The sequence below is a fragment of the Arachis hypogaea genome, chromosome 19 (genome assembly GCF_003086295.3).
Source record: "Arachis hypogaea cultivar Tifrunner chromosome 19, arahy.Tifrunner.gnm2.J5K5, whole genome shotgun sequence".
Lineage (NCBI taxonomy): Eukaryota > Viridiplantae > Streptophyta > Magnoliopsida > Fabales > Fabaceae > Arachis > Arachis hypogaea.
The window spans coordinates 102,683,106-102,706,628 of NC_092054.1; the positions used below are offsets into that span (position 1 = coordinate 102,683,106).

At 39.6% G+C, this 23,523-nt stretch overlaps 2 non-coding genes across 2 annotated transcripts; both read right to left on the bottom strand.

Annotated features, from left to right (window-relative positions):
* Window positions 1-330: 330 nt before the first annotated feature.
* LOC112780609 (small nucleolar RNA R71) lies at window positions 331-434 on the bottom strand. The gene has a single exon (XR_003191433.1). It is a non-coding gene; the product is annotated as a small nucleolar RNA R71 (small nucleolar RNA).
* Window positions 435-14,339: 13,905 nt separating this feature from the next.
* LOC112781396 (small nucleolar RNA R71) lies at window positions 14,340-14,446 on the bottom strand. Its single transcript, XR_003192174.1, has one exon. It is a non-coding gene; the product is annotated as a small nucleolar RNA R71 (small nucleolar RNA).
* Between the last annotated feature and the right edge of the window lie 9,077 nt (window positions 14,447-23,523).

The window sequence follows — 23,523 nt, forward strand, 5'->3', positions numbered from 1 at the left end:
CATTGTGAGAGTAGCATCCTTACCCCAAATGTCAATGCAAATAACTTTGAATTGAAGTCCCAACTCATCACATTAGTACAAAACAATTGCTCATACGGAGGAAGTCCAATAGAAAATCCAAACCAGCATCTCTCTACCTTCTTGAGAATTTGTGATACAGTGAAGTCCAATGGTGTGCATCCAGAAACATACAAATTGCTGCTGTTCCCATTTTCATTAAGGGACAAGGCTGCTCAATGGCTTGAAACCTTTCCATAAGGAAGTATCACTAGCTGGGAGGATCTATTGAATAAATTCTTGGCCAAGTTTTACCCCCCTCAAAGGATCATCAAGCTCAAGACTGAGGTGCAAACTTTCATACAGATGGATGTAGAATTTCTCTATGAGGCATGGGAGAGGTACAAGGTCTTGATTAGAAAATGTCCCCCTGAAATGTTTAATGAATGGGACGTCCTTCAAAATTTCTATGAAGGGTTGACTCTTAAGGCTCAGGAAGCACTAGACCATTCAGCAGGAGGCTCTTTGCAACTTATGAAGACAGCAGAGGAGGCTCAAAACCTCATTGATATGGTGGCAAACAATCAATATTTCTTTACTCATCAAAGATAACGCCAACCATCACAAAGGAAAGGAGTGCTAGAATTGGAAGGAGTAGACATCATCCTAGCCCAAAACAAGATGATACAGCAGCAAATCCAACAATAATTTGAGCAAATGGCTAAAAGGATTGATAGCCTCCAAGTTGCAGTAGTGAATACAAGCCAACCATCACCCACATGGGGACAAAATGAAGAAAACCAAGAAGATCAGCAGCAGGAACAAATTCAATATGTGCACAACCAAGACTCAGGCCAAAATGAAGTTTATGGTGACACCTACAATCCTTCTTGGAAGAACCATCCAAATCTCAGATGGGGAGATAACCACACTCAAAACCAACAACCATGGCAAAGAAATTCAAACCAAAACAACTCAAGAAACAACCAGAACAACAACCAGCAAAACACAAACCATAATCCATATAGAAAACCCCAAAACAACCACCCAAATTCCAGCTACTATCCACCCAATAACCCAACCACCAACCAAAATACCTATCATCCATCTTTAACATCTCACAACCAGCCACAAGCATCACAAAACACTCAAAGGATCTCCAACTGGGAGATATTGATAGAAAACATGCTGAAGCACCAAGAGATAACAAGCAAGAATCAAGAAGCCTCAATAGAAAACCTAGAGAGGCAGATGGGGCAACTATCCAAGCAAGTTGTGATTGAAAGGCCAATAAGCTCACTCCCAAGTGATACCATTCCAAACCCTAAAGAAGAATGCAAAGCCATCCAACTGAGGAGTGGAAAAACCTTGGTGAGTAACAAAGAAGATAACAAGAGGCCTATGGACAATGACAAAGCTAGCAGCAAGCATGGTGAAGCTAGCAACAAGAAAGAGATGATAGCAAGCAAGCAGGATCAAGAGAAGCTTGAAGAGAAAGATGACCAGCCACAAGATTCAAGGAAAGGGAAGCAAGTGATGGAGGAATCATCTCAAGGACAGAAGCAGGCAGTGAAGGCTTTCACATCCCCCTTGCCATACCCTCAGAGGTTCAACAAGGAAATTAAGGATCAACACTTCCCCAAATTCCTTGAAGTCTTCAACAAGTTGGAGATCAATATCCCCCTGGCTGAAGCATTAGAGCAGATGCCTCTATATGCAAAATTCTTGAAGGAGCTCATTAACAAAAAGAGAAGCTGGCATGAGAAGGAAACCATTATGCTCACACAAGAGTACAGTGCTGTAATTCAAAGAGGTCTCCCACCAAAACTCAAAGATCCTGGGAGCTTCTTCTTACCTTGCACTATTGGCAATATAACCATAAAAAGGACATTGTGTGACTTAGGGGCCAGCATCAATCTAATCCCTTATTCTATGATGAGAAAGCTATGCATAGAGGAGGTAAAGCCCACACAGACGTCCCTAGAGCTTGTGGAAAAATCATTGGTGTTTCCCAAAGAAGTAATTGAAAACCTTTTGGTCAAGGTGGACAAGTTCATATTCCCTGCAGACATTGTTATCCTGGATCTAGGAGAAGAAGGGAGTGAATCTATTATCTTGGGAAGACCATTCTTGGCCACAGCAAGAGCCATTATAGATGTTGAACAAGGAGAGCTGACTCTAAGGGTACATGATGAAAGCATTACCCTGAATGTCTTTCTAGAAGCACAGCATAATGAGGAGAAGAAAACATGCATGGAAGCTGACAAATAAGACTTGCAGTGGAAGGAAGGAACCAACAAGATACTCATTGATTCCCTTCCAGAGCAAGAGACAAGCAGCAAAGCAGAACAAAAGGAGAATGAGACTCTAAAGAATGATGAGAGAAAGCAAGAAGGAGGTGAAGTGTTAGCTACTAAGAAGACAAATTTCAAAATACAACTCACTGTCAAAGGAAAAGAATCACCAAAAAACGGGGAAGAAAAGCAAGAAAAGGGGTCCAAGAGGTGGAAAAATAAAAAGATCCCAACTGAAGGATTTTCAAAGGGAGATAAAGTGCAGCTAATTTACCAACAGTTGGGGACAAATCAACAAGCTGATGACCATTACATTATCAACAGAGTACTCTCACTGGAGCATGCAGAGATTGAACATCAAAGCACTGGAAGGAAGCTTACTGTGAGAGGAGACAAGCTGAGACATCACAGTCATCAACCATCCTAATAAGGGTCCAATGTCAAGCTAGTAACAATAAAAGAGCGCTCCATGGGAGGCAACCCATGATTTAATATTCTTTATTTGATTTTAATTTCAATAATCAATGGTCATTCTAGCATGAACTTGAATTCTCATGAGTATACATGATAATTGCATGCATTGTATTGAAGCATATGCTAGATTTCTAAGTTTGGTGTGCCTGAAGGCACTCCAAAATAGTTTTTCAAGACTTCTTAGACTATATGCTTAATCATTTTTATGGAGTATATAGCCAAACACTAAGTTTGGTGTCTGCATATGCATCTAATCTCATAGAAACCATTTTTATTCAGAGGATCAAAATTATGAATAGATGAACCATACATTTTTCACTTTAGGACTTTATGGTAGAAAATAAAATGTTCCTTATGATGAATGTACCAATTATGATGGATATTAATTGCATTTTACATGGATCCCTTAGCAGAGAACAAGTTTGGTGTCCACCAAATCTTTGTTCAAAATCTAAGGAACATAATTGGTCAATTATACATAGTGAACATGCAAAATTTGTTTTATTTTCTCTTTACTATTTACCACTACACCACCGTACCAAATTTAACTTCTAATACTTACCATTTCTTTGAATTAATTGTGTAGATACAAGGGAGGTTGAGAAGAGGACAAGGGAAGAGAACATGCACGGTTAAGACAAGATGGAAAGAGAGTCACATGTGCCTAGAAAAGCGTGCTCTCTTGGGAAACAAAATCTGCATGCTTGGAGCTCTTGGGGGCCGAACCACATGCATCTAATGGGGGAGAAATCCATGTCCTCACTCAAATTTGCATGCAAGCCATCCATGCATTGAGATTTCACAAAATTTTACTCAATCTCCACCCTTCCTTTACCTAACCGAACTTTTTCCCCACTTGTGGTGTTGTTCGAAGACTTGATTGCCTTGTCTATAAATAGTTTGTGACACTTCATAGCCTACACATTCATACAAGCTTCCCTTACTTATAAACCGTGCTTCACCCTTCACCTATCCAAAAACACATTCCAACAACCATCTCTCACCCAACAGCAGCGTAATTTTGCTATCCTCCACCCCTCTCACAACAAAACTGTGACCAAAGTTCACCTTCTTCTTCTCTATTCTTTCTTAGCTCATGGCCTCTTCAAGCTCTAGAAGAAGGAAAGGCAAGGAGCCAATGGTGACCAAACCCCCAACATATGATACAAAGAAATTTAAATCTCAGTTTCATGAAGCAAGGTATCATAGGCTCATGAAAATAAAACATGTCATTCCTGAGATGGGCTTCAGACTGAGGGAAGGGGAGTACCCTATCATAAGACAAATTACTAAGGAAAGGAGGTAAGAACTTCTATGTTATCCTCTCACTGACATTAGTGCAGTCATGATAAAGAAATTTTATGCAAATGCTATGAAAGAGAGTAAGGACAGCCCACCTTATAAGAGTTATGTCAGAGGTATGGAGGTGGATTTTAGTCTATCATCAGTTATGAGAGTCCTACAGTTGAGAACCATAACCTATGAGGAGCTTAGCTATGAGAAAAGGTTGCAGGGTGAGAATGACCCTGATGAATTATTGCAGGGGTTATGTCTTAAAGGCAGAGATTGGGAACGGGACTCAGAGGGAGCTCCAAGCCACTTGAAAAGATTAGATCTCACACCTGAAGCCAAAGGGTGGTATGAAGTAGTGAGGATATTAATACTCCCTACTGCAAATGCCTCAGAGGTCATAATAAAGCGAGCCCTCTTGACCTACTGTATTTTACATGGAGGAGAAATCAACCTCTCACAACTCATAGCAGACAGTATTCAGGAGATAGCTGAAGACACAAGCAAATCAGGTAGGCTTGGTCACCCAAGCACTATTCTAAGCCTGTGTAAAAGGGCTGGGGTGCTATTTGAAGATGAAGATACGGAGAAAGTAAAAGGAAGCAGGGGGATCACTAGGTGACTAATGGAAGGTGCTACTGAAGATGACGATCAAGAGGAAGGAAGACCCCAAAGAAGAAGAAGACCACAAGTGGAGGAAGAGCAAGCTCCTGGTGTTATAGATATGAGCCAATTGCAAAGAGCTCTTGAGGAAATATCTCAACAAAACATGAGGGCACAAGAGCAGTATTTAAGGCAGCAAGAGCTATATTTGCAACAACAGGAGCAGTATATGAAGGATAGAGAGGGAAGAGAGAATTGGCAGCGCCAAATAGAGGAGCGACAAGAGAACTGGCAGCAATAAATGATGGCTCAACAACAAGAATTCCAAACAAAGATTCTTGAGGGGCAAAGGGAACAATCAGCAGATTTTCGAGAGTCATACAATAGATTGTCCCCGAGTCAAGCCAAGTATGGAAAGTACACTCAAAATTTATATCAGTGGAAGAACATATATCATACCATTGGAGAGAGTAGGCAATGTGATAGAATGAAATATGATATAGACACCCAATCGAAGTTGGACTACTTGGTCCACAGCATGCTAGCATTGGAACCACAAATCAAGCCATTTGCACAATGCCCAGAGCTAGCAGACCAGTAGAAAGCCAGAGCCAAGAAGAATATAGAACGCATGGAGCAAGGATTAGAGGAGGCTGGACTTTCAGGTCTAATAGACCCTGTCTGGGAGAGAAGGTGCCTTGTTGAAGAGGCTCAAGATTACAGCAAGAAGAGGAAGAAGAAGAGGGAATCAAGCAGGAGCAAGGAACATGACAATTAGAAAGTGGTGGAGTTTCTTTCATGTTTTCTTTCTAAAATTTAATAAGGAGATGCATATCTGAGACATGAGATGCCTCCAAATGCCTTATGTTTTGCAATTCTATATTCTGAGTAGTTTTCTTACAAGTGAATTGCATTATGTCTGTTATCCATCATTAGCTTGAATTTTTGTTTTATTTCCCTTCTGCATAAAAAAAATGAAAAATGTTTGATTTAGAAAAGTGGTTGTCCAATGTTGCAAAAATTAGGATGAGGATTCAGTGGTGGTATTTGTTTGATTTAATGATTAGCACAATAATAAAAGCTACATAATAACATGTTCTTTGAATTGTGAATTAGTTTGCTGCTAAAAAGTCACGTAATTAATGAAATTCCCTTGAGAATGAGGCAAAATAAATAAGAAAGAAAAAGAAAGAGAAAAGCCGAGAATTGGCAAAGAAACAAACAATAAGGCTAGCTTGGACCCTAAGACATATGCCTGTGGTGTTTTTGTACTGGGATATGCTTGGACAAGTAGGTTCTGAGGAGTATTTTGAAACTTGGCCACTTAGATCAACTGATCTGGAATTGCCAACTGAAAGTCCACCATCAAGAGCTACCTAGTTACAAAACATTTAGTAATCTAAAGAGATGCTGGGCATCAATGTTCCTAGGAAGAAATTGTGAGCCATGCGTCTGTGGTGAAGAAATGTTGAGCAAAATTGAGCCAAAAGGCTGCTAAAACATTTGCCACCAAGCTCTCATTAAGAAATAATATTTCTAAGCAAAAGAAAGAAAGAAAAAGCTAGCAAGGGATCAAGCAAAAGTAAGGCATTATAGTAGCAACACTAATGAACCTTTAAGGAAACAATTCTTATCTGTCAGCAAGTAATAAATGAGCTACCATTGTCTGTATAAAACCCCATGAACCAAGTTCAATTATCTGCTAAATAAGGACATGCATACTTCTCTATTTCATTTCATTTTCTCTTATGTTTAGTTCTTGCTTTGGGACAAGCAAGGTTTAAGTTTGGTGTTGTGATGACAAGTCATCTTATGCTAGCTTTTTAAGCATTTTCACTTATTTTATTAGGTTTTATGCACTTTCTTGCATTAGAAGTAAGTAATTTGAAGTGGATTTGCATGGTCTTGTTAAATCAATCAACCATCCTTTATTTGACACTAAATCATGAGGTTTAAGCTAAAATTAGTTGGTTTTTGAACAATTTATGAACCTTGTGAATTTGGTGATACTTTGATTGGTTGTTTTGATTACTTGTAGGTGAAGAAATGGTTGAAAAAGGAATTTTTGGCACGCTTTTGAAGATAAAGCACACTTTGGACCTTAGGCCATGCTTTGGAAAGCGTGACCCAAGGTACAAAAGCGTGGCGCACAAAGGAGGCAAGGGCGCTCAGTTCAATCACTTAACTGAGCGCCAGTGGAAGCACCAAACCAAACAAGGCCAAGGAAGCATCAAGGCCTATGGCGTTAAGTTAGTTTACCTAACTGAGTGCTACAAGAAACAAAGAAAGCATGGACGCTCAGTTAACTAAGTTAACTTTGTCGGGCTCCCCATGAAAGAAAATCAAAGCACATTGTACCAAAATGGGGGAGCCAAGGATCGAACTTTGCACCTTATGCATAAGAGAAGCGCTACTTTTCACAAAGGAAATTGCCAAAATGCAACCACCAGGGTTCGAACCAAGCACCCAGGGAGTGAAAGGAAACGCTACATCACCCAAGGAAGCAAAGGGCAAGGGCGTTCAGTTATCTTACTTCACTGAGCACCACTTTACCAAGGAAATTGGCACTAAATTGCATCCACCAGGACTCGAAGAGGGAGCCTTTCTCTCAAGCATGTAACACTGCGTTTCCTAAGTTCACTGAGCGCTATTTGTAAAGGGAAATTGGCCAAAATGGTGGAGCAATGGTTCGAAGGGGAGTCCCATGCAAGCAAAAGGGGCGCTCAGTTAACTTTGTTAACTTAGCACTATGCAAGGCCAATGCTAGGAAGGCTTATCACGCATCAATTGGGCCAAGGACACAAGCATTGAGCGCTGAGTTAAAACACTCAATTGAGCGCTATGCCTGGAGCCAGCACCATGATCAATTTTACAAACATTGGGCGCTCAGTTAGTATAGTTAACTGAACACTTCCCTGGGAGCTGCGCCATGGTCCAATTTTAATTCAATTGCCACTTTGGATCCAATTCTTCACAAAATGAGAAGCCCACTCCAAATTCTGAAGATCAAAAATAGAAAGTGTATAAATAGGACTTAGTTTGATTTAGAGAGGACCTTTTTGTTTTTCCTTGATTTCCACTTTTGAATTATCATCTATTTTGAGTTTTTAGCTTGAATTGGGGAATTGGAACTGAGAGTTGAGTTCTCTCCTCCTTGTTTTTACTTTTGTAATTTCTTACTCTCTATTTTTGAATTGTGGACTAAGATTGAAGGAATTCTATTTTAATCCTTGATCTACAACTCATCTTTATTTTCTTCTGCATAATTTCAAGAATTGAGAATCAAATTTAGCTTTCTGTTTTCATTTTCATTTCTTCTGCTACTTTTGCTTTCTGTTTTGGAATTTGAATTGAGATTGAAGAGCTTCATTGATTCTAAGTTTGAGAATCATCTTTACCTCTCTTCTTAATTGTTCCAAGAATTGAATCTGAGTTTCTTTTACTGTTTTCATCTTCTTTTCTTCTGCAAATTGCTCTCTGTTGGATCAAGGAAGGAATTGAGATCTAGACTTGTTTTCTAATCTCATTGAGCCTCTGAGCTCTTTAATTTCTTTCTTAGCTTTTGCAATTGAGTTGAATTTACTTTCTGTTTTGTTCTTCATTACAATTTTCCAACTCTGTTTAGATCTATTGCACTTACTTCATCTTCTTTACTTTTTGTTGTTAAATTCGGAATCCCAACACCCCACACCCCTTTATTATTCAAGCAATTTACATTTCTTGCACTTTAAACTTCAGCTATTTAATTTTCTTGCAATTTAAGTTTCAGTCATTTACATTACTTGCACTTTAAGATTTAGCTATTTTACTTCTTTTGCTCTTTAATTTACTATCAGTTCTCCCTCTCCCTTTTAATTTCATGCAATTTAGCTTCTGTTGGTTACAATTCACTCAAATCATCAATTGTCTGCTTAACTAAATCAACCACCTAACTAAAATTGCTCAATCCATCAATCCCTGTGGGATCGACCTCACTCATGTGAGTAATTACTACTTGATGCGACCCGGTACACTTGACGGTGAGTTTTAGGTGTTGGAAATCCGTTTTCAACCCATCAAGGTCGAATCCCACAGGGATTGGTAGATTGATCAACGTTAATTGGAGAATTATACTAGTTGGGCAAAATCAAAATTGAAATCGGGAATTGCAGAAAGTAAATTGGCAGGAAACTTAAATTGCAAGAAAGTAAATGAACAGAAATTAAATTTCTGGAAAATAAATGACAGAAGCTTAAATTGCATGAAATTAAATGGAAATGGGGAATTAGCATGAAATTAAAGACACTAAGTAAATAGAATGGGTAGATCAGAGATGGGGATTCGTTGGGTTTTAGGAGATATTGAATTCTCTGGATCAAATCATTTTCATCTCTTCCTCAAAGAATGCATTTGTTGACATTGCTTGGCAATCTTAGATGATTGGATCCCAATGTCTTGGCTCACCAATCTCTCTAAGTATGAACAATTGCCCAATGTCTTGATTTAATTGCTCATAGGAAGAGTTGAGGTTCGGTCACTGACTATACCACACAAATTCATAGATCAAAGTATTGGTAGGATTACATGTCACTATATCCATCCAACCCCCAATCTAATCCGATGTGAGAAAGCAATTCTAGCATGAATTCTTCATCCCTCTCTCAAGGATCCGAAGAATTCCAATTATGGATAGCTTCTCTCTCAAGACAACTATCCAATTTAAATTAGACCGAAAGCTTTCTAACAAAAATCAAGAGAAAAGAAAGAAGAAGAAGATGAAACTACTATTGATCCATTGAATTACAATAGAGCTCCCTAACCCAATAAAAGGGGTTTAGTTGTTCATAGCTCTCAGAATGGAAATTGGAATTAAGAGATACATTGCAAAGGAAAATGAACAAAAAGTAAAATGTGCAGTACAGTAAAAAGGAAAAATGAAAATTGGAAAAAGGTCCAAAAGTCCTCTCTAACTCAAATTCTATGCTATTTATACACTCTCTTCCATTGATCTTCAATATCTGAATTGGGCTTTTGGCCTTGGTGGAATTGGGTTGAATTGGCTCCAATTGGTTTCTTTTGCTGTTGAGAAAAGATTGGTTTGAATTGCAGAGTCTGATGCATCACGTTAGGATCAACGTTTGATGGCCAATGTTGACTCAAGCGCTCTTCAGAAAAACCAGAGAACTTTGCTGTCATTGGCATTTGACTCAACATTGGAGGACCAACGTTCCGCTATCCATGCGTATGCGTGCTTTGCTCGTTTGCCGCACATGGGGCGAAAATTCTCATCCACGCGTACGCCTGCTGCACGCGTGCACGTGGATGCAAAGATTTCATTTTACAGCTTCAAAACCATTCCGGGGACATTGGCCTCAGCGTTGGACCTCCAACGTTCCCTCCAACGTTAGAAATTTTTTATTTCCAAATTCTGGGCTTTGGCATCGCGGACGTTGGAGGCTAGCATTTGAGGCAACGTTGGACTCCAACGTTCGTTTAGTGACGCGTACGCATGACCCACACCTACGTGTGGATGGTCAATTTTGCCATTCCACGCGTGCGCATGACTCACGCTTGCGCGTGGATAAAGAAATTTTGCTCTTTCACGCATACGCGTCATAGATGCGTACACGTCGCTTGAAAATCATTCAACTCCAAAATTGGTTATTTTATCACAACGTTGGGGGTAACGTTGGATGTCCAACGCTCCCTCCAATGTGAGCATCAGCAACTTATGCAAAGAATCGCTCTACTTCTTTTTCAATGTTTGAGGCAATGTTGGTGGTCCAACTTGGCCACCAACGTTGCTTCCTCTTCATCTTTTCCATGCTCTTTCTTCAACCATACTCCATGCTTTCCTTCACCTATCATCAACCAATAAATGCATCAAAACCTTGCTAAATTCATGAGAATTCTTATCATTCTTAGCATACAAGTAATCATAGCATAAATCATCATGAAATTGTATCAAATTACTCACGGTTGAATGAATCTAGGCATACATGAATTTCTACCCAATTTGCTTACCTATAGCTCAAGAAATTGCATAAAACCTATTAAAATCAAGGATAGTGAAACTAGCCTAAGAACATAAAAGGCTAATTTAAAATCCAACCAAGCATTTTATCAAACACTTGGAAGGCATAAAACAAAAGTATAGAAAAGTAATAAGAGAATGTAAAATCTAAAACCAATAATTGCAAAATCAATGATAACAAATAAAGGAAGAAGCAACAAACATGAAATACCTCAAATTGCATAAAAAGGGAAATCAAACATAACATGAGAATTCATAAACTAAATTGGCAATATAAAGTAATCAAAAAAAGAAAATAAATAAACTAGAATGCTAGAACAAATAAGAGTAGAAGAGAAACTAAATTGAAATAAGATAGAATTCAGAAATTGAAAAGGAATAAATTAAGAACCCTAAAACCTAGAGAGAAGAGAGAGCCTCTCTCTCTATAAAACTACATCTAAAACCTAAAATTATGTGAATGAAAGTTCTATCCTTGATTCCTTCACTCTCCAGTCTCTAATCAGTGTTTTCGGGCTTGAAACTAGGCCAAAAACAGCCCAGAAATTGCCCCCAGTGTTCTCTGATACGTGCAGCTGATGCCAGGGCATTTTGGCCAGTTTCACTGACCTTTTCTTTATTGTTTTAGGGTACTTTCATGCACTTTCTTAGGAAATAAGCATGTTTTGGGTAAATAATCACTTACACCTTGATTCAAGCAAACATTGTGAATTTTATATGATTTTATGAGAATTATGCATGAATTGAATGATAAAATAAATGATGCATGATCTCATGGGTTAGAACCTAGCTTTGATGCACTTTATTTGCTTAATTTCAAGACAAAGGAAGCAAGGAAGAGCCACGTTAGTAGTCACATTAGTCTAACTAACGTTACCACTAACGTGGAATGGGAGCTAGCTTGCAACGTTAATGAGAAAAGTGATCGCCAATAACGCCTTCGTGAGCCATCATAGCCCACGTTAGTTGCCACGTTAACTACGTTAATGTGGAAGAGAAGTAAAGCTCCAATGTTAGTGGTAAAAGTGAATGCCACTAACGTTGGAAAAAGGGGCACACCTAGCCACGTTAAGAGTCACGTTAAGTACATTAACGTGAGCTCTAACGTGGAAGGAACAAAAAAATGCCAACATTAGTGACACTCACCTTTGTCACTAAGATTGGACTAAGCCACTATTAGCCACGTTAGTTTCCACGTTAGTTGCATTAACGTGGAAGCTAACGTGGAGGAAAGGAATGATGAGCCAATGTTAGTGACACTCACCTTTGTCCCTAACGTTGGAGATGGCTATCACTACCACGTTAGAAGTCACGTTAACCTAAGTAACGTGAACTCTAACGTGGGAAGAAGGGGTGTTTGGAGCGTTAGTGACAAAGGTAAGTGTCACTAACGCTCTCGAGGCTAAGGCATGCCCACGTTAAGAGCCACGTTAGTTATACTAACGTGGACTCTAACGTGAGAAAAGGGGGCTAAGAGCAGCGTTATTGAAAAAGGTAAACCCCAATAACGTTCGCGAAGGATCAAGAGGCAACGTTAGTGGTCACGTTAGTGCCACTAACGTTGAAGTTAACGTGAACCATCTTGGGCTAGAAACGTTAGTGAAAAAGGTGATTGTCACTAACGTTCTCGAACCCACATTTTCACTTAAACGTTAACACCACTAACGTCCTAGCTAAAATCCATGCCTACTTCACACTTTCTCTGCAAGTAAAGCTGAGCCCACTGAGGACTCCAAACTGCTTCAACTCAAGATCCAAAGGCCTATATCCAAGACTTGAAAAGCCAACTAGAAGAGCAGAAGAGTAGTATATATATGAGTAGTTTTGAACTAGAGGAGAACTTTTGGATTGGGAGAACCACTCTCTGTATAATTTTACTTTCTCTGCAACTTCTAGTTTTTCTTTCAGAATGCATTCTCCATCTTTGTTTTCCATTCCCAGAGCTATGAACAACTAAACCCCTTTCATTGGGTTAGGGAGCTCTGTTGTAATTTGATGGATCAATAATAGTTTTCATTATTCTTCTTCTTTCTTTTCTCTTGATTTTACTAGAAAGCTTTCAATCTTCATCCAATTGGGTAGTTTTCTTGGAAAAGAAGCTATTCATACTTGGATCTCTTCGGAACCTTGGAAGAGGAATGAAGAGATCATGCTAGAAATGCTTTCTCATGTTGGACCAAATTGGGGTTTGAATGGATATGGTGACATATAATCCTACCAACACTTTGATTTGGGTATACATGTGGTATAATCAGTGACCATACTTTATCTCTTCTCATGAGCAATTGGACCAAGGAATTGGCTATTGATCAAGATTTGAGAGATTGAATTACCAAGGAATTGGAATTCAATCACTTAAGATTGCCAAGGAAATCAATGAATGCATTGATTGAGGAAGAGATGAAAATGAACTTGATCCGGAGAATACAACATCTCCTAAACCCAATGACTTCCCCATTTCTGATCTCACCCATTCTCTTTAATTTCTGCAATTTACTTTTATGCTCATCTTCCCAAATCCCCATTTAACATTCTGCAATTTACTTTCTGCCATTTACATTCAGCTCTTTATTTCCAGTATTTACATTTTCTGCTATTTACTTTCCCGCCATTTAATTTCCTACAACTCTCACATCAAATTCTGCTTAGCTCAACTAGAACATTCCTCTAATTAAAGTTGATTGACCAATCAATCCCTGTGGGATTTGACCTTACTCTATTGTGAGTTTTTACTTGACGACAATTTGGTATACTTGCCGAGGGAAATTGTTGAGAGACAAGTTTCCGTGCATCAAGTTTATGGCGCCGTTTCCGGGGATTGATTTTGTATCAACAATGATTAAATTGGTGGATAACTAGATTGAGCATTTTTTTTATTTTGTTTGATTTAATTTCATTTGAGTAATTCACTTTCAGTTTAGTTGTTTTCTTCCTTTTCCCCTACCCTTTTCTTAGTTGTTTACAATTCAGTTCACTAACCCACTAACTGTTTGATATATTGCATCACTCACACTAACAAAATTTCTAATAAGAGTACTCTCTGCATCTACCCCCTTCTTGCTTTTGCCTTGTTGGTTGTGTGACAGGTAGAAGAAGCGGGGCTTCAACTTCCTTTGATTCTGAACATGAGAGGACCTTCCTTAGATTAAGGAGGGAAGCAAGAGGAAAGAGAGTAGTTAGTACGGAGGAAGAAGAAGAGTATTTTGAACCAGACATGGATGAGAATATGGAGAACCATCATGAAGAAGAAGCTCACAACCATGGCAGAGAAGGCCCAGTGCATCATGCTGGGCAAGAGAGAAGAGTTTTGGGATCGTACATCAATCCAAACCCAGAAAACTGTGGAAGTAGCATCCAAAAGCCAACCATACATGCCAATAACTTTAAACTTAAGCCACAACTCATCACCCTTGTTCAGAACAACTGTTCGTTCATTCGGAGGTGTTCAAGAAGACCCCAATCAATATCTAACCACCTTCCTGAGGATCTGTGATACTGTGAAGTCTAATGGTGTTCATTCTGACACCTATAGACTGCTCCTATTCCCCTTCTCACTCAAGGACAAGGCATCTAAATGGATAGAATCCTTCCCGAAGGAGAGCTTAACAACCTGGGAAGATGTGGTGAACAAATTTTTGGCGAGATTCTATCCTCCTCAAAGAATCAACAGGTTAAGAGCTGAGGTTCAAACTTTCAGGCAACAAGATGGTGAGACTCTCTACGAAGCATGGGAGAGGTTTAAGGATCTGACAAGAAAGTGCCCACCAGATATGCTCAATGAATGGGTACAGCTACACATTTTTTATGAAGGCCTTTCTTATGAATCAAAGAAGGTAGTAGACCACTCATCCGGGGGATCTCTGAACAAGAAGAAAACCATTGAAGAAGCCATAGATGTCATTGAGACTGTAGCCGAAAATGACTACTTCTATGCCTCTGAAAGAGGCAACACTAGAGGAGTGATGGAGCTAAACAACGTGGATGCACTGCTGGCCCAAAACATGCTGATTACCAAGTAGCTGACTGACCTTACCAAGAAGATGGAGAGGAACCAAGTAGCAACAATTACCACCTCATCAGCAACTCAAGAAGGAGTAAATGCAGAGGCAGAGGGTGATCAGGAACAAGCCAACTACATTGGAAACTCACCCAGGGAGGCACATGATCCATACTCCAAGACTTACAATCCTGGTTGGAGGAACCACCCAAACTTTGGGTGGGGAAACCAACAAGATCAAGGCCAAGATCAGAGACGTCACAACCCCAACAACAATACAGCTCACCAACATTCCACACAGAGATCATATCAGCACTTACCTAACAACACACCTCAACATCCATACCAAAGCCAGAATGGCCCTTCTCATCACTCCAACTCCAACTCATCAACATCTGAAGATAGACTCTCAAGGATTGAGACCTTACTTGAAGGCATATGTAAGGAACTCCAAGAGAACAAGGTTTTCAAGGAGGAGGTGCGAGCTAATCTCAAAAACTAGGGAGACACCATTCAGAGGCTAGAATTTCAAGTGGGATACCTTTCTGAGAAGATTCCCAAACCCACTGACAGCTTCCCAGGTGACATAGAGAAAACCCCGAGAGGAGAAGCAAAGAAAGTAAGATGGGCAGACTGCAAGATGGTCACTACAAGTGATAAGGGGACTGAGGAAGAGCCGAACAAACCATTAGAGCAACCTGGAGATACATCAGCAGAGAAACAGGAAGAGGATCACCAAGAAACCAAAATTACATAGAAGGAGCTGCTGAGGCTCTATGCACCTTTTCCCCAAAGACTCAAGGGTGGTGTAGAAAAGAGAATATACTCAAAGTTCCTTGACATGTTTGCATCTCTCCATGTGAACATACCATTCATCAAGGCTCTCCAACAAATGCCCTCATACATTAAGTATATGAAAGAGTTGCTGACCAGGAAAAGCTCACACAAAGGAGGGCAAACAATAGTGATGAATAAGGAGTGCAGTGCTCTCATTCAACCAGTGTTGCCTACAAAAAGGAAAGACCCAGGGAGTTTTCACATCCCCTGTACCATAGGAGAAACAATGTTTGACAAAGGACTCTGTGACCTGGGAGCAAGCATCAACTTAATGCCTTTATCCCTTATGAAGAAGCTGCAGATTAATGAGCTAATGCCCACAGACGTAGTTGGTGCACGAAATTGTGATCATCAACAATGGCGCTAAAGGACTTGGAGCTCTTTAAACGTGAATCACACTTTGTCACAATTCCGCACAACTAACCAGCAAGTGCACTGGGTCGTCCAAGTAATACCTTACGTGAGTAAGGGTCGATCCCACGGAGACTGTCGGCTTGAAGCAAGCTATGGTCACCTTGTAAATCTCAGTCAGGCGGATTCAAATGGTGATGGAGAATTGATAATTAAAAGATAAATAAAACATAAAATAAAGATAGAGATACTTATGTAATTCTTTGGTTGGAATTTCAGATAAGCGTATGAAGATGCTTTGTTCCTCCTGAACCTCTGCTTTCCTATTGCCTTCTTCCAATCATTCATACTCCTTTCCATGGCAAGCTTTATGTTGGGCCTCATTGTTGTCAATGGCTACTTCCCGTCCTCTCAGTGAAAACGTTCCAAATGCGCTGTCACCACACGGCTAATCATCTGTTGATTCTCGTTCATGTTTGAATAGGATCCATTGATCCTTTTGCGTCTGTCACACGCCCAACAATCGCGAGTTTGAAGCTCGTCACAGTCATCCCTTCCCAGATCCTACTCAGAATACCACAAACAAGGTTTAGACATTCCGGATCTCAGGAATGGCCGCCAATAATTCTAGCCTATACCACGAAGATTCTAATCTTATATTAAAAACCCAAGAGATACACATTCAAGCTTGTTTACATGTAGAACGAAAGTGGTTGTCAGGCACGCGTTCATAGGTGAGAATGGTGATGAGTGTCACATAATCATTACATTCATCATGTTCTTGGGTTCGAGTGAATATCTTGGAGAAGAAATAGACTTGAGTTGAATAGAAAAATAATAGTACTTTGCATTAATTCATGAAGAACATCAGAGCTCCACACCTTAATTTATGGTGTGTAGAAACTCCACCATTGAAAATACAAAAGTAATGAAGGTTCATTGGCTTCGGCCCCCAGAGGGAGAACCAGAAGAACCAAGATTGATCCGAAGATGAAAATACAATAGCAAAAGGCCCTATTAATAGAAAACTAGTAGCCTAGGGTTACAGAAATAAGTAATTAATGCAAAAATCTTCTTTCGGGCCCACTTGGTGTGTGCTTGGGCTGAGCATTGAAGCTATCACATGTAGAGACTTTTCTTGGAGTTAAACGCCAGCTTTTGTGTCAGTTTGGGCGTTTAACTCCAGCTTTTGTGCCAGTTTTGGAGTTAAACGCCAGAATTCTTGAACTGACTTGGAACGCCTGTTTGGGCCATCAAATCTCGAGAAAAGTATAAATTATTATATATTGCTGGAAAGCCCAGGATGTCTACTTTCCAACGCAATTAAAAGCGCGCCAATTGGGCTTCTGTAGCTCTAGAAAATCCACTTTGAGTGCAGGGAGGTCAGGATCCAACAGCATCTGCAGTCCTTTTTCAGCCTCTGAATCAGATTTTTGCTCAGGTCCCTCAATTTCAGCCAGAAAATACCTGAAATCACAGAAAAACACACAAACTCATAGTAAAGTCCAGAAGAGTAATTTTTATTCAAAAACTAATAAAAACATAATAAAAACTAACTAAAATATACTAAAAACATACTGAAAACAATGCCAAAAAACGTATAAATTATCCACTCATCACAACACCAAACTTAAATTGTTGCTTGTCCCCAAGCAACTAAAAATCAAATACAATAAAAAAGAATAAAATGTACAATGAATTCCAAAAACATCTATGAAGATCAGTATTAATTAGATGAGCGGGGCTTTTAGCTTTTTGCTTTTGAACAGTTTTGGCATCTCACTTTATCCCTTGAAGTTCAGAATGATTGGCATCTATAGGAACTCAGAATCCAGATAGTGTTATTGATTCTCCTAGTTAAGTATGTTGATTCTTGAACATAGCTACTTTATGAGTCTTGGCCGTGACCCTAAGCATTTTGTTTTCCAGTATTACCACCGGATACATAAATGCCACAGACACATGACTGGGTGAACCTTTTCAGATTGTGACTCAGCTTTGCTAAAGTCCCCAGTGAGAGGTGTCCAGGGCTCTTAAGCACACTCTTTTTGCTTTTGGACCATGACTTTAACCGCTCAGTCATAATTTTTCACTTGACACCTTCACACCACAAGCACATGGTTAAGGACAGCTTGGTTTAGCCGCTTAGGCCAGGATTCTATTCCTGTGGGCCTTCCTATCCACTAATGCTCAAAGCCTTGGATCCTTTTTATTTTACCCTTGCCTTTTGGTTTAAAGGACTATTGGCATTTTCTGCTTGCTTTTTCTTTCTCTCTTTTTTTTTTCGCTTATATTTTTTCTGCAAGCCTTTTTTATTCACTGCTTTTTCTTGCTACAAGAATCATTTTTATGATTTTTCAGATTATCAAATAACATTTCTCCTTTTCCATCATTCTTTCAAGAGCCAACAATTTTAACATTCATGAATCAACAAATTCAAAAAATATGCACTGTTCAAGCATTCATTCAGAAAAACAATAGTATTGCCACCACATCAAAATAACTAAACTGTTTTAAAATTCGAAATTCATGTACTTCTTTTTCTTTTTCAATTAAAAAAATTTTTCATTTAAGAAAGATGATGGATTCATTTTCATTACTTTAAGGCATAGACACTTAGACACTAATGATCATGTAATAAAGACACAAACATAAATAAACATAAAGCATAATTTTCGAAAAATAGAAAATAAAGAACAAGGAGATTAAAGAACGGGTCCACCTTAGTGATGGCGGCTTGTTCTTCCTCTTGAAGATCTTATGGAGTGCTTGAGCTCCTCAAAGTCTCTTCCTTGCCTTTGTTGCTCCTCTCTCATGGTTCTTTGGTCTTCTCTAATTTCATGGAGGAGGATGGAATGCTCTTGGTGCTCCACCCTTAGTTGTCCCATATTGGAACTTAATTCTCCTAAGGAGGTGTTGATTTGCTCCCAATAGTTTTGTGGAGGAAATTTCATCCCTTGAGACATCTCAGGGATTTCATAATGAGGAAATTCCTCATGCTCTTGGTGAGGTTCTCTTATTTGCTCCATCCTTTTCTTAGTGATGGGCTTGTCCTCATCAATGAGAATGTCTCCCTCTATGTCAATTCCAACCGAATTGCAAAGGTGACAAATGAGATGAGGGAAGGCTAACCTTGCCAAAGTAGCGGACTTGTCTGCCACCTTGTAGAGTTCTTGGGATATAACCTCATGAACTTCTACATCCTCTCTAATCATGATCCTATGAATCATGATAGCCCGATCTATAGTAACTTCAGACCAGTTGCTAGTGGGAATGATTGAGCGTTGGATGAACTCCAACCATCCCCTAGCCACGGGCTTGAGGTCATGCCTTCTTAGTTGAACCGGCTTCCCTCTTGAATCTCTCTTCCATTGAGTGCCCTCTTCACAGATGTCTATGAGGACTTGGTCCAACCTTTGATCAAAGTTGACCCTTCTAGTGTAGGAGTGTGCATCTCCTTGAATCATGGGCAAGTTGAATGCCAACCTTACGTTTTCCGGACTAAAATCCAAGTATTTCCCTCGGACCATTGTAAGCCAATTCTTAGGGTCCGGGTTCACACTTTGATCATGGTTCTTGGTGATCCATGCATTGGCATAGAACTCTTGAACCATTAAGATTCCGACTTGTTGAATGGGGTTGGTGAGAACTTCCCAACCTCTTCTTCGGATCTCATGTCAGATCTTCGAATATTCGCCCTTTTTGAGCTTAAAAGGGACCTCGGGGATCACCTTCTTCTTGGCCACAACTTCATAGAAGTGGTCTTGATGCACCCTTGAGAGGAATCTCTCCATCTCCCATGACTCGGAGGTGGAAGCTTTTGCCTTCCCTTTCCTCTTTCTAGAGGTTTCTCCGGCCTTTGGTGCCATAAATGGTTATGGAAAAACAAAAAGCTTTAGCTTTTACCACACCAAACTTAGAAGGTTTGCTCGTCCTCAAGCAAAAGAAGAAAGAAGAGAGTAGAAGAAGAAGAAATAGAGGAGATGGAGGGGGGCTTAGTGTTTCAGCCAAGGGGGAGAAGTAGTGTGTATGTTGTGTAAAAATGAAGGAGTGAAGATGGGTTTATATAGGAGTGGAGATGGGGGTATGGTTCGGCCATTATGGGTGGGTTTGGGTGGGAAAGTGGTTTGAATTTGAATGGTGAGGTAGGTGGGGTTTTATGAATGATGGATGTGAGTGGTGAAGAGAATGGTGGGATTTAATAGGTGAGGGGTTTTTGGGGAAGAGGTATTGAGGTGATTGGTGAATGGGTGAAGAAGAGAGAGAGAGGTGGGGTAGGTAGGGATCCTGTGGGGTCCACAGATCCTGAGGTGTCAAGGATATCTCATCCCTGCACCAAGTGGCGTGCAAAAATGCCCCTTTCTGCCAATCCTGGCGTTAAACGCCAGGCTGCTGCCCATTTCTAGCGTTTAACACCAGCTTCTTGCCCATTCCTGGCATTAAACGCCAGTTTGGTGCCCATTTCTGGCGTTAAATGCCTAGAATGGTGCCAGACTGGGCGTTTAACGCCCATTCTGCTACCCTCACTGGCGTTTAAATGCTAGTAAGTTTCTTCTCTAGGGTGTTCTATTTTTCATACTGTTTTTCCTTCTGTTTTTGCTTTTTTAATTATTTTTGTGACTTCACATAATCATCAACCTACAGAAAACATAAAATAACAAAAGAAAATAGAAATTTAACATAGATAATTAAAGATTGGGTTGCCTCCCAACAAGCGCTTCTTTAATGTCAATAGGGTGACAGTGGGCTCTCATGGAGCCTCACAGATGTTCAGAGCAACGTTGGAACCTCCCAACACCAAACTTAGCGTTTGACTGTGGGGCTCTGTTTGACTCTGTATTGAGAGAAGCTCTTCATGCTTCCTCTCCATGGTTACAGAGGGATATCCTTGAGCTTTAAACACAAGGGAGTCTTCATTCACTTGAATGATCAATTCTCCTCTGTCAATATCAATCACAGCTTTTGCTGTGGCTAGGAAGGGTCTGCCAAGGATGATGGATTCATCCATACACTTCCTAGTCTCTAGGATTATGAAATCAGCAGGGATGTAATGATCTTCAACCTTTACCAAGACATCCTCTACAAGTCCATAAGCCTGTTTCTTTGAATTGTCTGCCATCTCTAGTGAGATTTTAGCAGCTTGTACCTCAATAATCCCTAGCTTCTCCATTACAGAGAGAGGCATAAGGTTTATACTTAATCCCAAGTCACACAGAGCCTTCTCAAAAGTCATGGTGCCTATGGTACAAGGTATTGAGAACTTTCCAGGATCTTGTCTCTTCAGAGGTAATTTCTGCCAAGTCAAGTCATCCAGTTCTTTGATGAGCAATGGAGGTTCATCCTCCCAAGTCTCATTACCAAATAACTTGGCATTTAGTTTCATGATTGCTCCAAGGTACTTATCAACTTGCTCTTCAGTAACATCTTCATCCTCTTCAGAGGAAGAATACTCATCATAGCTCATGAATGGCAGAAGTAAATTCAATGGAATCTCTATGGTCTCAGTGTGAGCCTCAGATTTCCATGGTTCCTCATTAGGGAACTCCTTGGAGGTCGGTGGACGTCCATTGAGGTCTTCCTTAGTGGAAATCACTGCCTCTTCCTCCTCTCCAGGTTCGGCCATGTGAGACATGTTTATGGCCTTGCACTCTCTTTTTGGATTCTCTTCTGTATTGCTTGGGAGAGTACTAGGAGGGAGTTCAGTAATTTTCTTACTCAGCTGACCTACTTGTGCCTCCAAATTTCTAATGGAGGACCTTGTTTTAGTCATGAAACTTTGAGTGGTTTTGATTAGATCAGAGACAATGGTTGCTAAGTCAGAGTGGCTTTGCTTAGAATTCTCTGTCTGTTGCTGAGAAGATAATGGAAAAGGCTTGCTATTGCTAAACCTGTTTCTTCCACCATTATTGTTGTTGAAACCTTGTTGAGGTCTCTGTTGATCCTTCCATGAGAGATTTAGATGATTTCTCCATGAAGGATTATAGGTGTTTCCATAGGGTTCTCCCATGTAATTCACCTCTTCCATTGCTGGGTTCTCAGGGTCATAAGCTTCTTCTTCAGATGAAGCTTCCTTAGTACTACCTGTTGCTGCTTGCATTCCAGACAAACTCTAAGAAATCATATTGACTTGTTGAGTCAATATCTTATTCTAAGCCAATATGGCATTCAGATTATCAATCTCAAGAATTCATTTCTTCTGAGTTGTCCCACTATTCACAGGATTCCTTTCAGAAGTGTACATGAATTGGTTATTTGCAACCATCTCCATGAGTTCCTGAGCTTCTGTAGGCGTCTTCTTCAGATGAAGAGATCCTCCAGCAGAGCTGTCCAATGACATCTTGGACAGTTCAGACAGACCATCATAGAAGATTCCTATGATACTCCATTCTGAAAGCATGTCAGAAAGGCACCTTCTGATCAATTGCTTGGATCTTTCCCAAGCTTCATAGAGGGATTCACCTTCCTTCTGTCTGAAGGTTTGGACTTCCACTCTAAGCTTGCTCAATTTTTGAGGTGGAAAGAACTTTGCCAAGAAGGTATTGACTAGCTTTTCCCAAGAGTTCAGGCTTTCTTTAGGTTGTGAGTCCAACCATGTCCTAGCTCTGTCTCTTACAGCAAAAGGGAAGAGCATAAGTTTGTAGACTTCAGGGTCAACCCCATTGGTCTTGACAGTGTCACAGATTTACAAGAATTCAGCTAAGAACTGATGAGGATCTTCCAATGGAAGTCCATGAAATTTGCAATTATGTTGCATTAGAGAAACTAATTGAGGCTTAAGCTCAAAGTTGTTTGCTCCAATGGCAGGGATTGAGATGCTTCTCCCATAGAAGTCGAGAGTAGGTGCAGTAAAGTCACCAAGCACCTTCCTTGCATTGTTAGCATTGTTGTTTTCGGCTGCCATTGTTTCTTCTTCTTTGAAAAGATCTGTTAGGCCCTCTAGAGAGAATTGTGCTTTAGCTTCTCTTAGCTTTCTCTTCAAGGTCCTTTCAAGTTCAGGATCAGCTTGAACAAGTATGCCTTTATCTTTGCTCCTGCTCATATGAAATAGAAGAGAACAAGAAAGTAGGGAATCCTCTATGTCACAGTATAGAGATTCCTTGAGGTGTCAGAGGAAAGAAGAATAGAAGGAGGAGGTAGATAGAAGAGAATTCAAACTTATCAAGAGGGATAGAGTTCGAATTGCACCTTGAGGAGGAGTGTTAGTCCCTTAAATAGAAGGATGTGAGAAGAGGGGGAGAATTTTCGAAAATAAATTAAAAAGATTTTGAAATAATAAAAATAAATTTGAAAATTTTATTGAGATTTTCAAAATTTAAGATTAGGAAAGAAATTAAGTGATTTTTGAAAAAGATTTTGAAATTAGAAATAAAAAAGATGTGATTGAGAGTTAATTTTGAAAAAGATGTGATTGAAAAGATATGATTGAGAAGATATGATTGAAAATCAATTTAAAAAAAAGAAAGTTTTAGAATTAAAGTTGATTACTTGACTAACAAGAAATTAAAAGATATGATTCTTAAAATTTAAAATTTGATCCTTTCTTAATAAGCAAGTAACAACTTGAAAATTTTGAAATAAATCATTAATAGTAGCAAGGATTTTCGAAAATTATAAAAAAAATGGAAAGAAATTGATTTTAAAAGGATATGATTGAAAAGATATGATTT